Source organism: Erpetoichthys calabaricus, chromosome 9 (genome assembly GCF_900747795.2).
Source record: "Erpetoichthys calabaricus chromosome 9, fErpCal1.3, whole genome shotgun sequence".
NCBI lineage: Eukaryota > Metazoa > Chordata > Cladistia > Polypteriformes > Polypteridae > Erpetoichthys > Erpetoichthys calabaricus.
The window spans coordinates 1,282,840-1,298,813 of NC_041402.2; the positions used below are offsets into that span (position 1 = coordinate 1,282,840).

Consider the following 15,974-nt stretch of genomic DNA (forward strand, 5'->3'; position numbering starts at 1 on the left):
ATGTGACGATCCCAGATTTCCTATTCCTGGTTCAGGTTCTTGCCTCAGTCTGCCGATGTCTTCCTGTCAGGTACTCCGACCGACTCGAACCTAAAGCAGGAATTCATTTCTCCGCATCTTGCAGTCTTATAAGGGGGTCCGCCTCCTTAAATGGACTCCTCTGGTGAACGTGTGACTTAAAGTTCAGGGTTACACCAAACTTCTTCCCCTCCTCCATGAACGCCGATGCTCTGGGCCTGAAGTTTATTCTGGACGTCCACTCGCTGGTCTGAGGCACAGGGGGCCGTAAAGTGTCTGGTGACATTTGTATCTGTGACCTGGCAGGTTTGTCTGACTGGCCTCTAGCTGAATGGCATTCGTGCGGTCAGAGCCGGGCGCTGCAAGTTTCTCATAAACGTGACCCATTTTCACTTCTGCAGGGCTGGTTGAGGTGACGGAGGACTTGTTTGATTTTGATACAAAGCCGTAAATGAGTGACAGGCCTGATGTTCATGGCCTTGGCTGCCGCTGCACATCCTGAGGTTTCTCTTCCTCGATGTTAACACGGAGAGCACATGAGGGGCTCTTCACGGCGTCTACGAGGCTCAGTGCTGAAGGGGTCAGCCCGGGTGACTATTTTTAGAAACGAGACGTCCTTCCTGGAGCTCCAGCCAGCTGTGATCTGGCGCCGTAACGAGGCCTGCAGGTGACCCTTCGAGTCGTTGTCTTGAGCGCTGCAGCTGCCACCTCCCCGTCTCGGCTGGATCTGAAGCTATGGCGGCCGGTGTGGAGAGTTCTGTCTGTTTAATCGGCACGTCAGGCACCCTCGGGGTCGGCCTCGCCCGCCATGTGGTGTTAATCAGATCTCCTTTACATTAACGCTCCTCGTCCCCTCCACGGGCACTCGGCTGAGTCTCGCTGGTCTGCCATTCCGTCCACTTTGCTGTCTTGACCACCGAGTCGCTTTGCTTGTTACTTGTTGTGATGGTCACTGCTATCAGTGGGACACGAAAGCAGCTTTGACAGCCCAGCAGGCTTCTCAAAGTCCCAGCAGGCCGAGGTCCCCAAAGTGCTGCTCTCCACCACACTGTCCACATGTGAAGACAAACATCTGCACCTGAACCAGTTCTCACCTCAGCCCCCAGTGTTCTTGCTGAAGAGTTCATTTTAAAGCAACGGCTACACTTGTGTCCGAAAGTGGGATCATGTGGTGGGTGTGGCAATGTGCTGTATCAGTGCATGTTCATCATCATCATCATCAATGACAGGGAAAACAAAATAAAAGGGTAGTAAACCCAAAGAGAAAAGGCAATACTGACACGACTCGCCAGTACATGAATGACCTCCTGCTCCTGAGCCTTCTCAGCCAACTTCAATAGCCAGAGGGAGGAGCCTGGAGTGATGATGTCAGGGTGGCCCCACCTCCTGGGGCTCAAGGAACAGCAGAATATTTAAGAGGCTGCACACAGTAACAGACACAGTGCAAAATACGACACATGACAACGTAAAAAACAGAATACACACACACACACACACACACACACGTTAATTCGTGATATTTGAGGGCGCCACGTGACCCGACATTCGGTTTTCCTATTATTAGTTTTTTTTCCTTAAGTCCAGTCTGCCTTGAATCGGCTCTTAGGCTAAGCTTTTGTCGCTGGGCCCAGATGGTCAAAGTTTCAATAGAAACCTAAAACCGTTGGGATCACAGCAATGGCGGCCCCCAAAACAGGCAGGATGACGCAAGCATATCTTGTCTCTCTGTAACCGGAGGTAAAAACGATTATCAGAATCCAAGTCTGTGATACGAGAGACCCCCCAAAAGGGGATCAGTCAGGTGTTTACAATGCCGTGTGTCCTCTGATGTGCTGTTGAGTGAAGCATCTCCAGCAGGTCCTCCTGCATCCAGGTGGGTTTGTGTGTTTGAATTGTTGACCCTCCTCGTGAACTCGGCTTGAGGGCCCACATCTGGGCGGAGGTACAAATTCACCTTCCATTTTCAAGCTCACTTATCCTGAGGGGTGATGCAAGGCAGGAACACCACTGAGACGGGACGCCAGCCCATTGCTGGGTGAACACACACACACACACACAGATTTAACATGCGCAGTCCTCCTTTGGACTGTTGGAGAGAACGTGCAGACGCCATGCCTGGCAGCGCACGGGTTGTGAACGGTTGTTGCGAGGAGCAGTGCTGCCCCTGTGCCCATTTTTAGACTGATACAGGTTGGGTGGGTGACCCGACTGCATGGCACTGACGTGTTGGTTTCGTATCTTTTTATTTGTTCCCTCACTGTTAATCTTTAATGGCGCCGGTGAGTTGCAGGCATTTACCAGCAGCTGCCCGTCACCGTGGCGCTTGGTTTTCTGTTTAGCTCCACGCTGGGCCACACGTCAGCTCTTGTAGTGCCAGGCTGAGGACGCCGACAAGAGGGGAGGCTCCTCTTTTGTGAAAGATGAAAGTAAGCAAGTGCCCGAGGGGCTTCCACTCCTGCAATTACTTGCTACTTATACAGCGTAAACTAATTATAAATTGATCCGCATGTCAAAGTTTTTGCTCTGTCATATCCTGCGGGCACTAAAATAGAAAGAAAATAAAGTGAGACGCGGCTTCAGAGCGGGAGACTGGGAATGTGATTCAAGGGGGCTTGTATTCAGTGGGGGGGCATGAGTGGCGTGCAGGTAGTCGGAGCGGGGCCTTCAATGTCACACTCTACAGATGGGCCGTGTCTAGCCCAGCCCAGCCCAGTCACTTAAACTGGAAAGCAGGGGTCTGTCTCGTATATAAAAGCTTACTGAGACCCCCTACTAAAAGTTGGCTTACGTCTGAAAGGGAGAACACGGCATACACACCAAAAAATCGGATTTCTCAAACCATAGGTGTGCCACGTCACATGCCAAGTGCGGTTAGAAATCTCACATCGGCTTTTAGCCACACCCTGTCCCCTCCCACCAGTAACCATGTAGGGCTTCAAAAAAACCCGCCTTTGAATATTCATAACCTAATTACCATATAGATTTGGCCTGAGTGACAGAAGACAAACCTCAAGTGACTGTGACCTTTGGTGGTCTCGCTGAGGTGTGGCGGGGGGGGGATGGCTGTCAAGACCACCAGAACAGAGCTGGTCTTCCAGGAAGCATCTACACCTTCACAGACCCCCCCCGTCCTTATGATCCGAGTGCAGTAGCTCCGTCATTTACATGACGGACCACATCGGCGGCTTTGGGGAGACTTGGGTGACGGGGTCTGTGACAATAAGGACCTCCAGATGCACACCAAGATGGCTGGGCCTCACCTGGCACGATCGGGTACGTCATACTGACCTGCTTGCAGACCACAATCATCCAGCACCAGCTAGGCTGGCATGGCCGTGTGACTTGGGTGCCCCACTGCGTGCCACACGGTCAGTCACATCAAGGCCTCCTTGAACCTGAAGGACCTGCCACTGTCCATAATAACTGGCAGCCGCTCGTCGTGGTTGGTAGACACAGACACACGTGCCACCTGCGGGAAGCGCATTTAGGACTCCAGCGAGGTCTTTACTCAAAGAATTGTGGGACCCTGGAGCTGAAACAGCAACCTTGTTGACCTTCAAGAAGGATGAGCGTGAGATGTCAGGGACGGCGTCCCGTGGACTGAGTGGTGGTCTTCTCTCGTGTGTCATAAAGTCTGAGCCTGGATACCATCGAATGCAAAGCTCGAGCCCCCTTTGGTGGCCCTGTAGCTCCGTGCTGGGGGGCGACAAGGCGCTTGATTACACGAAGCTCCCGTTTGATGCTGGTGCGCTCAGGATGGAGGCAGGCGTCTGTTGGATTCGACGGCCTCGAGCTTCGCTCGGCTCTCTGCTCAAAGTTAAACTACAGATGGACTGACGTGGCTCTCCACTCTCGTAACTGCCGAGGGTTTATTTTTAGCCGAATCTTCTCCATAAAGCCGTCCTGTTACAGCTGCCAGGCTCACAACACCCTCGAGTCCATCAGTTTCCTCCTATAATAGCTGCCCACCCGTACATACGGCACCGGCATTGTGAAGCGTGCCAAGCGCTTGTTAATAATACAGCATGAACAATGACTAAGCCATGGGCACAGGATTCAAAAAGTGGGAGCGAGTGAAGAATGACAAGGGGGGGAACGAAAAAAAACAAAATGAAAACGAGAGCCGCAGGGACCAAAGTGTGTGCCGTCAAGCGTGCGCCATCCCAGCCAGGTGTGCTGTGCCAGTCAGGAGGGCTGCAGGTGCCCATTGTGACGAGCAGACAGGCTCACCCGGGGCGAGGTCTAAGGTGCCCGTCGGCACTCTGAGACTCCGCCCCCCCCCCTTTTTCACTTGGCGGAGCCAGCTGGGCCGATCACATCAATCAGACGTAGCACAAACACCGAGGCGGGTAGGACACGCGTCATCAAGCAAAAGATGAATGTGGTTTTTATTTTTGTCCGGGTAGGAAATCCAATACCAAACTCACCAGAGGACCATTGTCATTCCACCCACCCAAGTAAATCAAGTGTATTCATTAATGAATAATTATGCACAATTTGCAGACCCCAACCAAAGAGATACGATGCCCACCCTCACCCAGCATCTCAAGCTTGGAGGTCCTGTGTCCCAACTCAACATGCAGGCCTGTGGCCTTCACAGGCCCAACCAAAGGAAAGAGAAGCAGCAGCGCCCCTCACCTCTCCACCAGCTGCGCCCCTTTGTGTTTTTTGTTCTGGGTGTTCTTTGGGTTTTAAATAAAAATGAGAGGAGTTCATACGTCCTGTTTGTTTCTGTCAGAGTTAGTCACTTGGGACCGGCCACTTGTCACAAAGCATACAGGACATCACAAGGGGGGGCTGAGTGGGTCAGCAGGGCGAACACAATCTGACCTTCACATCTGGGCAGCCACACGGCGGGTCTGTGTAAGGCAGTGGTCCTCGCACACTTGGTGGGTCACGTGCTGCCATCACTGGTTCATGAGTGGGTCGTGGCGTGTCACCTGTGTTTTACCGTTTCTAAATGAGCTTGTTTCACTAAGGGGGACCCCCGATCACGTTGCTGCCAGTGGGTCGTCAATAAATTGTTCAAAGGCACAACTGAGTCGGCAGACCATAAAGTTTTAGAAACGCGAGGTGGGCTGAAAACGTTAGAATGGGCCACGTGGAGTAGCGAAGATCAAAAGAGTCGGAAAACATAAGAGAAACCCTGTGCAATAATAATAAGAGTTCTCACCACGACTGGGTTGGTCAGTTTCTAGAACATTCCCACCCTTTGGTGTCCCATAAGAACAAATCGCCTCACCTCAGTCGACTGTAAATCTGCATCTTAATGTCAAAAGTGAATTGCATCCCCCCCCCCCATCCACCCCCAAAACACAGCGTTTTCTGAAGGTTGATCATTTGTTTGCTGTTACTATCCTGTTGCCAGGTAGGGTCACTCAGAAGGGAGTGAGTGGCACGTGACGTCTCCGGCTCAGAGGCTGTGCTCTTCCTCGGGTGGTCCAAGAGGGCGGCTGTCCTACGCGCTTCTCTCGCAGTTTCTTTGCTGTTTGACTTCCCAACTTTAGACTTTTATTCTAAAGTTGCTCGCTAGGATTTATCTCACGATGTACGGTAAGTATGAGGTCTTCAGAAATCCCAGCAACCTGCCCAGAGGAGGTGCACCAGAAGGCAGCCCAGCCTGAACTAGAGTGGCCTGGCTTCATCCTACACCAGGCCTAAGATGTGCTTCACTGTGAAACGTACCAAAGAACACTCCGAATGCCCACAAGGGAGAGGATCACCGTCAACCCCTGGCTTATATAGAGCAAGGTAATGAAGGAGCCTCCTAAAAAGAAAAATTTACTGGAGAAATAGCAAAACATACAACAACTAGAACTTAACAGACGAGCCAAAGCAAACGAAATGCACAAGAGAGTCCGAAAAATTAGAAAAGTCGAGAGTAGAGTTGGATCGGAACTGCAGTTTTAACTTTGAGACGTCAGTGCTGCTACCGCAGCTAACAAATGGAGAACTACACGCCAGCCTCCCCGTTGCACCAAATCAATCCACACTGGAGCATTCAGTGTGAGGGCAATGGGTGGGCGAGAGCACAGATGTCTCCCTCCATGCCGTTTGGCCCAATGTTAATAATAATAATAATAATTCATTACATTTATATAGCACTTTTCTCAGTACTCAAAGTGCTCTCCACACAGGGAGGAACTGGGAAGCGAACCCACAACCTTCCAGTCTCCTTACTGCAAAGCAGCAGCACTACCACTGCGCCACCTGTGTCACTGGATGAGCAGTGAGGGGCTCAGAATGAATGAAGGTCCAGAAGCCCCTGCTGGCCACCGCTCAGCCATTTTCAATGGGCTCATTGTCAGATCTGCAGCAGTGCAGAAATAAAAGCTGCCAGATGACATTTTAATGGCCTCCGCAGTAAGCGTCTTCAGCAGAATCGGTCGCCATGTTGCTGTATTCTTGAGATCTAAAAATCGAAGGCCGTCTCCGAGGCCGAGAGCTGCTCACCTCTAAATGTGTAAGAGGAAGCGCCAACGGGTACTGTAAGCCAATCGGGCCGCCTGATGATGGCTGCTTTTGGTGGTCCTTCCGTTCTGAGGCCAGCGCTCAGCTCGTGTCCCCGATTGTGACCGTCGCCAGGTAGACACGAATGCAGCGAGCGGCGCTAATACGGTGAGGCTGAGGGAAGGCGCAGGTGACGCTCCGACTCGCTTCTCCTGCATAATTGGCCGTGTGTCCCTTGAATCTGCGCCGGGCTCCTTAACGAGACTTTTATGCAGAAGGGCACCGCATCCTCCGGTTGTTTTTGCTCACCTTGCTGTCAATCAGCACCGTCCCTGAAGACTTGAGCGGCGCTGACCGGGGAGGCCTGCTAATTCCCGGCTGCCATTCCTCGGCACGGTCGCTGAAGCAGTCAGCAAACGGAGATGGCGGCGTGGCGAGGTGAGCCTGGTCTCACTCTCATGGGACTCAGGCTCTGCTCGAATCGTGTCACCCTCCGACAGACGAGTTTGGGCGAGTCTCACTGACAGTGCGGTGCAAAAGTCTGGGGTACGTGTCAAGGAAACGGCCATTCAGAAATCACGGAAATGTAAATTATGAATCCCAAGAGTGAGTGAATGAGTACCAAGAATAAGGAGGAAGGAAGTGAAGGAGGCGATGGAAAGAAAGAAAGATGGAAAGACAGAGGGACCCCATGGAGATCGTGGAGGAGCAGTGGGACTGAACCCGTTTGTACGGACATGATGGAGGGAGAGAGCTGATGTCACTCACAAAGGGGAAGGCTTAGGGATTAGAGACCCCCATAGGAGATGAGAGGGAGCTGATGGAGAAACATCCAGAGAAATGGAGAGGATTGCATATGGCGACCTCTGAGAGCGGGGGGTGTGCAGAGATGTTATGTGAGGACTGTCCGGGATACGTATGGGGAGGGGCGCTACAGTAACAGAAGGGGTCCCAGATAGAGGGGGGTCTTCTTGAAGTCCATCTGGTTATGGATGTGTTGACTCGCAGGATTAAAGACCTAAAGGGGTGCTGATGACATTGGGGAGGAAGCTGGAAGAGTGGAGAAGATTCAGGATTGAAGACGGAATGTCTGCCGTTGAACGGGGATCAGGATTGAGAAGTTAGCCGGCAGGGAGAGGACTGAAGAGGGTGGAGAAGTTTACAGGTCTCTGATCGGTGGAAGGACAAGATGGAGATTAAACTTCACTAATCTGATGGTGAAATTCAGAGTTGGAGGCAGAGAGAAGCCACAGAGTGCCGTGCCGATGGACCGCTCAGAAGAAGGCATTGGGAGTGCCCTGTGGTGATCAGCCATGATGTGTGGAGCAGAGAGACGGGCAGGAGAAGGAGGTGGATGAGGCAGAAATGAGAGAGGAGAGAATAAGAAATGAGGAAGAACAAAAGTGGGAGGGAAATCTGAGGAAGGACCAGAAAAGAAGCTGAGGTGGTGGATGGAAAAAATCAAAGGAGATCTGAAAGAGTGGGGCCTGACTGAGGAGGAGGAGGAGGTGGTGCAGGGCCGGCCAAGCCATTAGGAGGAGGTTGATGAAGCACATGGACCCCACATAGAAGTGGGGAAAGTTGAAGAAGTTCACAAATTAGTCAGTAAAAAGAAACACAAGCCCCCTCAGTCGTGCTGTTCTCTGATTTGTTGTCCGTCTGCCCTTTAGTTGCTCGCTTGCTCCCCTCACTGCTGTTCTTCTCCGGCTGTCATCTGACTTGTCTCCGTCCCCCCAGGTCATACCAGTCGCCCTCCACGAAGTGAAGTCTGAGCTCGAGAAGGGTCCGGCTTCAGACCTCCGCGGCTCCGCTGAACATTCACTTAGACTGCACATCTGAGAAAGGTGGGTGGCACCAAGTGACAGCGTTGCCACCAGAGAGACACGCCCTCTTGACGGTCGTCATTATTCATGAGCCAGATAGCTCCTCCCACAGCCCTCATGCTCACCACTGTGTAAGGATGTTTTATGTGAATGAGGCATGAGGTTGGCACTCCGGACCCCTCCGCTCGTGGGTGACGGTACGGGCATTTCGTTACTTGGGGTAAACGGTGGCTTTCAACACTCAGTCGTTCCTTAGTGCAGTCGCAGCTCCCCCCAGCTCTTCGATGTGATGGACGCGTCTCCAAGAGGGGTCCCAGCCGCCCCTCGCTCTTCATGAAGACTGGAGGCTCCAAGGGGGACCTGCTCCTTGTATTGATGCATGGAGGGCTGGGAGATGGGGACACAGGATATCGGGGTATGTGCTTTGGTACTGTTTGGGTACTGAGGTCTCAAAGCAACATTCTACTAGTGGTCCAACACTGGTGGGTGTATTGTGTAACATCTGTGACGTATAATGCAGAGGCCCCTAAATGGTGTAGGATGTGTTTGGTCCGATTGGCCCCTCCACACAGGCACTTGCTGATGTTTGGGGGGTCATTGAAGCCTCACATGATGGAGGATGATTTGCTTGGAGCTTCTCAGCACTTGATGGCTCCCCTTATTCTGATTCGTTCAGACCACCGACTCCAGTCGTGCAGGACCACCGTCACTGTGGGCCTCTAGTTGAGTCTCTTGGCTTTGCAGAATTTCCAAAAATTGAGAATATTCCAGATTCTTGACCGTTCTGTTCTGTTTGTGGCGTTGTTTTTGGGTTGTTGGTGCGTTTTTACTTCTTAAGGTCCTCTGTTGCCCTTTTTTCTGACTAGCCGGGGTTTGGGGGCCTTTTCCCCCTCTAGTGAGCTCTCTAGTCCATGGCTTCAGGGTGACCACCACTCTAGTTTACAGTGTTAAGCCGCAGCAGCTGGCGCCCACCCAGTCTGAATTCTGTCACCTCGCACTGCTTGCCTAAGCTGAGAAGGTTCCGCTATTGGAGTCGCTCTTCATTGTCCTGAGTCATCCTCATCACTCTTCTCTGTCCAAACCTGCCCCCAGCACAGGCTGCCACCACTTTGTCACTCTGGGGTCTTCTGATTCCCATTAGTCTCCCCAAACATGTCCCCCGTGTTTTTGTTCCTTAAACACCTTCATATATGACAGCTGACCGTGGATTTCCTCCCAGTGGTCCTAAGAAGACGTTTCCTGCGTCACTTGCAGCATTGAACCCGGGCTGCTGCTCCCTTTTTATTTTTCTGTCCTGTCCAATGTCCACATGTGACGGCGATCATGCCACCGCACGCTTGTTTTGTTGTGAAAGAAACGGAGGTGAAAGAAGCGGTGAATGTCAGGTGTGTGGTGGAACAGGGGCGGGGGGTGTGTCCCCCGCGTGTGTCACCATGCGGTGTCACTGCCGCCCGATTCCCCTCGACGCTTATTTGGCATTTAGTTAAACAATATTGCATCGACTTTCTGATCACCAAGTCGATATAAAATAAATGTCACCATTTGAATACGTTATTAGCAATTTCCATATTAAAAGTTACTGTTGCGCGCCTTTTCGACGGACGCTTCCCGGCCACATTATAAAGTTTGGCCTCTGCCAAGAAGCGAGTCGGGAGGAGACGGAGACGAGGCACACGACGCTCGGCTTTATCAAGGGAGCAGCCGCGCAAATCCACAACTTGGCGTACGTCTAGCGCAAAGGCCAGGCGCTGACCTCGTGGCACGTCGGCTCGACTTGATGAAATTTACTTTGGCTCATTCCGCTGGAAGAATCCGAATGGCTGTGCTGCCTCCACCTGTGCCGTTGATTTTGCAGTTTGATTATCAAGTCTTGTGCTGGTTTGTGAAGCCCACCTTGATGGTATTTCTAGTGAACTGAGGCAGTGCCACCCATCGTTGGCGTCTACGCCTTCACAGATGGGAACGCCTGGAGAGACGGGGAAAAGGACGGAGACATGAAAAACATGGAAGGGGGCGCAGACAAAACCGACGGCTACACGGCAAAGTCGGCAACAAGTAGATGAGAGCTTCAAGGTGTGGAAGGCACAAGTGTCCAGGTAAAGTCACCACACTCGCTTGTCGTGCCCACGTGCTGCGTGTCGATTGGCGATGATAGAGGGTAGACACCACAGGGCCACGTGTTCATGTTGATCAGCACATGTGACAGTGAGGACCCTGTGGACCATTAGCAGAACTCACTCACACACGACGGGGCGATGTAGCCAGGGGTACGGACATTAGACAGCAAAACACATGATAGCCAAGTGTGGCTTCAGTAAGAGATGCTAGGGGGCAATGTGTTGATTAGTACATGTGACAACAAAGGACCCTGTAGGTCATTAAGAGCCCAAACACTAGAGGGCAGTGTAGCTGCTAGTCAGAGGTAACAGTGCAGACATTAGACAGCAATGGAGCCAAGTGTGCCATCAGTAAGAGACACTAGGGGGCGATGTGGTCGTGGTGCCATCAGTGGCAATGTGTTGATTAGTACATGTGACAATGAAGGACCCTATCAACCAATAACAGAACTCAGACACTAGAGGGTGTAGTAGGCGTTCATCAGGTGCAGCACCATTAGCAGTACAGGCATTGGAGAGCAAAACAGATGCTAGCCAAGTGTGCCATCAGTACGAGACACCAGGGGGCAAGGTGGTCGTGGTGCTATCAGAGGCAACGTGTTGATTAGAACATGTGACAACAAGGACCCTGTAGGTCATTGACAGAGCCCAAACACTAGAGGAGCAATTTAGTCACGGATGCCCTCAGTAATTAAATTCAGACACTAGGGGGTGCAGTAGTTGCTAATCAGGAGTGGCACCATTAGCAGTACAGACATGAGATAGCAAAACAAATGCTAGCCAAGTGTGCCATCAATAAGAGACACTAGGGGTGATGTGTTAATTAGTACATGTGACAATGAAGGACCCTATCAACCAATAACAGAACTCAGACACTAAAGGGCAGTATTGCCAGGCTTGCCCTCACTGTCTGAATTCAGACACCTGGGGGTGCAGTAGCTGCTAGCCAGGAGTGATTAGTGTTGATTAGTGTATGTGACAATAAAGGACCCTTCTGGCCAATAACAGAGCTCAGACACTAGAGGGTACAGTAGGCGTTCATCAGGTGCAGCACCATTAGCATTAGGCATTAGAGAGCAAAACAGATGCTAGCCAAGTGTACCCTCAATAAGAGACACTAGGGGGGGCAATGTAGTCAGGGATGCCATCAGTATCTGTATTGTATTCAGACACTAGGGGGCACAGTAGCTGCTAGTCAGGAGTGGCACCATTAGCAGTACAGGCATGAGATATCAAAACATATGCTAGCCAAGTGTGTCATCAGTAAAGACACTAGGGAGCGATGAGGTCAGGGATGCCATCAGTGGCATTGTGTTAATTAGTACATGTGACAATGAGGGACACTATCAACCGATAGCAGAGCTCAGCCACTAGAGTGCAGTGTTGTGAAGGATGTCTCTTAGTATCTGAATTCAGACCCTAGGGGGCGCAGTAGCTGCTAGCCAGGGTTTCGTCACTAGCAGTACACACATTAGATGGCAGTGCAGTTGCTAGCCCAGCATGCCGTCGATGACCGACTTCAAGCACTAGAGGGCGCCCTAATCGGAGTGACCATCAGTAACCGAGTGCAGATACTAGAGGGCGACATAGTCCATCATCCACAAGTTAGCATTTCTGTGCATTCAGTGAGGACCCTGCAGATGTCTAAACGTCTGGTGTCTGAACAGGTCAGTAAACATCAGAGGTCCAAAGTGAGGTCTGCGGCCAAAGGGACTTGCTCAGCTGAATGTGAAGTTCTTTTAGAGCCACCGAGTGCTCATCGGCACTGATGTTCCAGCGTGGCAGAGGGCCGGTGGTCTTTGGTTTGCACTCGTTTGTGTCTCCGGCGGGGTGACATGTTTGTGTGTCTTCACCGTGTACAGGTTGAGAGTGGAGAGCTGAGCCTTTAGGGAGAACAGGAAGTGCCAGTTTGTAGAAACTCATTGGACCCCAAAGTACGCCAGTGGCCCCCTCCCTGGCTCAGGTGTGTTAGGTCTGTTGTAGTCTTTACCTTTGTTTTTCTAAGTTATATCTTTGTGAATGTGTATATATACACTGTATGTACACTTAGGTCCATAAATATTTGGACAGAGACCACTTTTTTCTCATTTTGGTTCTGTACATCACCACAATGAATTGTAAATGAAACAACTCCGATGCAGTTGAAGTGCAGACTTTCAGCTTTAATTCAGTGGGGTGAACAAAACGATTACATAAAAATGGGAGGCAACTAAAGCATTAATTTAACACAATCCCTTCTTCATTTCAGGGGCTCAAAAGTAATTGGGCAATTGACTCTTTGGCTATTTCATGGGCAGCTGTGGTCAAGTCCGTCGTTATGTCCTTATCAATTAAGCAGATAAAAGGCCTGGAGTTGATTTGAGGTGTGGTGCTTGCATGTGGAAGATTTTGCTGTGAACAGACAACATGCGGTCAAAGGAGCTCTCCATGCAGGTGACAGAAGCCATCCTTAAGCTGCGAAAACAGAAAAAGCCCATCAGAGAAATTACTACAATATTACGAGTGTCAAAATCTAGTTTGGTCCATCCTGAGAAAGAAAGCAAGCACTGGTGAACTCAGCAACACAAAAAGACCTGGACGTCCACAGAAGACAACAGTGGTGAAGAGAAACCCCTTCACAACAGTCACCCAAGTGAACAACACTCTCCAGGGGGTAGGCGGGCGTATCGATATCCAAGTCTACCATAAAGAGAAGACTGCATGAAAGTAAATACAGAGGGAGCACTGCAAGGTGCAAGACACTTATAAGCCTCAAGAATAGAAAGGACAGATTGGACTTTGCTGAAGAACATCTGAAAAAGCCAGCACAGTTCTGGAAAAACATTCTTTGGATGGATGAAACCAAGATCAACCTCTATGAGAATGATGGCAAGAAACAAGTATGGAGAAGGTGTGGAACAGCTCATTATCCAAAGCATAGCACATCATCTGTAAAACACGGTGGAGGGAGGCAGTGTGATGGCTGCCAGTGGCACTGGGACACTCGTGTTTAGTGATGATGTGACACAGGACAGAAGCAGCCGAATGAATTCTGAGGTGTTCAGAGACATACTGTCTGCTCAAATCCAGCTAAATACAGCAGTCACATTGATTCATGATACAGATGGTCAATGACCCAAAACATACAGCCAAAGCAACCCAGGAGTTTATTAAAGCAAAGAAGTGGACAATTCTTGAATGGCCAAGTCAGTCACCTGATCTTAACCCAACTGAGCAGGCATTTCACTTGTTGAAGACTAAACTTCAGACAGAAAGGCCCACAAACAAACAGCAACTGAAAGCCGCTGCAGTAAAGGCCTGGCAGAGCATTAAAAAGGAGGAAACCCAACATCTGGTGACGTCCAGGAGTTCAAGACTTCAGGCTGGCATTGCCAGCAAAGGGTTTTCAACCAAGTATTAGAAATGAACATTTGATTTCCAGTTATTTAATTTGTCCAATTACTTTTGAGCCCCCAAAATGAAGGGATTGTGTTCACAAAATGCTTTAGTTGCCTCACATTTTTATGTAATCGTTTTGTTCACCCCACTGAATTAAAGCTGAAAGTCTGCACTTCAACTGCATCGGAGTTGTTTCATTTCAAATTCATTGTGGTAATGTACAGAACCAAAATGAGAAAAAAGTTGTCTCTGTCCAAATATTTATGGACCTAACTGTATATCTACTGTATATGTGTATATTTATTTATATATATATATATATATATATATATATATATATATATATATATATATATATATATATATATATATATATCCTTTATATTTCATATTGTATTGGTATTTATGGGCCTTGTCCTGCATGTTGAGCCTGGTGGGGCGGGGCCTGATGACGCAGCCACGCCACTTCAGAGCCCAACAGACCATAATGTGGCTGCCCTTGTCATTTGTCCTAATGCTTGTCTTTTAGCTCATTTGTCCATTTTTTTTTTTTTTGGCTGTTGTGACGACTTTGTTCGGATTCCTGGGCTTTTGTTGGCTTTTACGCTGAGGCTTGGATTTGGCCAGAGGTTTTCCAAGGTTCCCCTCTTCCTTTGTGAGATGTTTTTGAATATTGAAGCTTTTACTCCCTGTTTTTTTGGGCCTGTTCAGGCCTAAAGCCTGCTTCTGGATTTTGGGGTCACTAGGCCTCACTCTAGACCTGAAGCCTGGGCCCTGAGTGATCCCGGAGCCCAATAAATTCATAGCAGTGATGAGGAAGGTGACAGTGGGAGGCCCCAGCACTTGACTCGTAGTTGGTGGGATTAGAAGATGGTCATCAAATCATATATCGGGGGGAGGGTCAAGCCAGAAATTCCTTACTGCACCCCCCCCCCCCAACCCAGACAACTCCTACGCCTTGGTGGAGGAGCAAAGAGAAGAAATTGAGCAGGGACAACAAAGGGGAGAAGGTCCTAGTTGGCATTGGCTTAAGCCTGGATTCAGGAGAGAGACTTGAGACTCTGAAGGTGGGCTGCTATAGCTGGTAGCCCACCCACATCCAGATCTGCAAGGCCTTGAGGTTGGACTGGTACCGCTCCTTTATGTTGAAGTGCTATAACGGCTGTGCTGGACCCCTTTGTGGCGTTCATGTTGGACGGTGATGCCGCTTCCTTTTAAAGTTGGTCACCAAGTGGTGGCTGGCAGTGAGCATATTGATAGGATGCCTTTCAGAAGAGAGCCCACTGGCGAGTGACACCACATGGGCACCGGGACATACCACGTCACCAGCAACAAGCATCTTGACCATGACCGTGTCATCACAAAATGGTGATGTTGGTGACAGTATCAGTCAGCAAGATGACAATAGAAATATGCAAATGACAGAAAAACAAAATATGCCAGAAAAGGGTAAATAGACAACAATGATAAAAGTTGCCCTGTGTGTGTGTGCGCCATTCAGTGCTGGAATGGGCACTGGAGTGGCGGGCTGTCATTTACTTATTTATCTGAGCTGCTGGCTGTCGCCCTTCTTGAACCCTGATCACTTCTGGCAGCCATTACCATGGTGGCCGCTCCTCACACCCCATTGCCTCACGACTGGGGGTTCGAGCGCCTTCTCTGCTCACGTGCTGGTGCCACTGCCACTCTCCTGCTCAGTGGGCATGGTGGCCTTCTTGCTAGCACTGCACGTTGCTGGCACTCGGCGACTCTGTGAAGTGAGCCATTTGTGCCGCCATGTTTTTTGAGGGAGCATGTGCGTTGGTTACCTTCCAGATCTCGGTGGCATTGGCAGAAAGGCACAGCGCAAAAAATGTGGGCAGGCATTTATAGTGACATCCGTGACGTGCAAAAAAAAATACGAAGAAGTCAGTTGATGTGTGGAACGTCTCAGCCAGCCATAAGAGTGAAGCGCCAAACAAATGTGCAGACATTTGAACCTTTGAGCCGCCGGTGCCCAACTGGCAAACAAATGACAGCAAAATGGCAACCTTGGGGGCAAAAGGAAGGCAGAAGTCAAACCGCAGAAGTGCTTGAAGCTTCTCTGAGGGTTGAGTGGCTGGTTGATCAATTTTGAGTTCCTTGTAGTGGTTGGTGACACACACCGCAGACAAAGTGACCCTCTTGATGCCACCTTTTCTCAATGGCC

General features: G+C 50.2%; 2 protein-coding genes across 4 annotated transcripts in view; both read left to right on the forward strand.

Annotated features, from left to right (window-relative positions):
- The window catches only part of miga2 (mitoguardin 2), a 532,313-nt gene extending 528,320 nt beyond the window's left edge, over positions 1 to 3,993 (forward strand). For all 3 annotated transcript variants that reach the window (XM_028809060.2, XM_028809062.2, XM_028809061.2), the window contains exon 17: positions 3,980 to 3,993. The gene's annotated coding sequence lies outside the window, so the exon portion shown is untranslated. The remainder of the gene's footprint in view (positions 1 to 3,979) is intronic.
- med27 (mediator complex subunit 27) overlaps positions 1 to 15,974 on the forward strand; it is a 204,338-nt gene that overhangs the window by 143,109 nt on the left and 45,255 nt on the right. The gene's annotated exons all lie outside the window — the stretch shown is intronic.